Here is a 1,037-nt window from a genome sequence, read left to right as displayed (position 1 = left end):
ATCTACCTATTAATCTATCTATCTACCTTCAATCTACCTATTAATCTATTAATCTATCTATCTATCTTTAATCTGTCTTTAATCCATCTGATCTATTACCTTTAATCTATATCTGCAAGAGCGGCCTGCATCTTTAACTCTTTCTACGCGTGTGTCTGTATGTGTGAAGAGTCTATTCCTAAAGAGAAAGAAGAAGAAGAGCTTCTTTTTCTCTCTTGATTGATTGATCTTGTTCTTCTTTCCTCGCTTACTCCTGACTTCTTGAAAATTACTTTCGGGGTATTTTCTTTCAGACATTCTAACACTTCGCATGCATACTGATACCGAAGTCTCTGCCTCTCCGGAAGACATCTACAAAGAAAAGGAAAGAAGAAAAGAAGATGAAGAAGGAAGGGGAGAGTCAAAGAAGTCACTTGAGGCGAGGGTTCTCTCTCACACAAAAGAACAGCCAAAGAGAAAGAGAAAGAAAGAGCTAGCGAAGAGAGAGAGAAAGAAAACAAGAGAAAGAGAGAGGTTGAAATTCTGATATGAAGAAGAGTCTCAACTTCCTAGAGAAGTGAATGAAACTTCTTCTTCTACTGAACGTGCTGTATGTACATTAGTCACGTACACACCTCCAAATAGCTACGCAGTATGATAAGATTAGCTCGATATCTATCCATGTTTATCTATATCTATATATGTATGGTGGGGTATATACAGACATATATAGATATAGATATGTATCTATATATCCTATCATATGCTAAAAGAGCCTAGGGTGATTTCTCTATCACAGCGGAGATCCTCTGAAAGCACATGTAGACCGCTATATATATATATATAGACATAAACATTTTAGTCTAGCAAGTCAGGAGCCTCCAGTACGTATGTATACGTATATCTCCCTCTCTCTATAGTTTATATATATAGATAGACATATTTGTATATAGTTATGCCCACCAGATCAACAAGCGTTAGAAAACGTGAAGACGAAGAAAGACGAAGGGCGTAATGGAAGAAGAGAGAGGGAGAGAAGAAGAAAAAGAAAAGGGAGA

At 36.9% G+C, this 1,037-nt stretch overlaps 1 protein-coding gene across 1 annotated transcript in view; it reads right to left on the bottom strand.

Annotated features, from left to right (window-relative positions):
- CSUI_007743 (uncharacterized protein) overlaps window positions 1–567 on the bottom strand; it is a 3,077-nt gene extending 2,510 nt beyond the window's left edge. Inside the window, exon 1 of the mRNA XM_068067887.1 lies at window positions 252–567. The gene's annotated coding sequence lies outside the window, so the exon portion shown is untranslated. The remainder of the gene's footprint in view (window positions 1–251) is intronic.
- Window positions 568–1,037: the final 470 nt, after the last annotated feature.

Source organism: Cystoisospora suis, assembly GCF_002600585.1.
Source record: "Cystoisospora suis strain Wien I chromosome Unknown contig_4158, whole genome shotgun sequence".
Lineage (NCBI taxonomy): Eukaryota > Apicomplexa > Conoidasida > Eucoccidiorida > Sarcocystidae > Cystoisospora > Cystoisospora suis.
The sequence above is the reverse complement of the archived record's forward strand: the minus strand, read 5'-3'. Positions and strand labels throughout refer to the sequence as shown.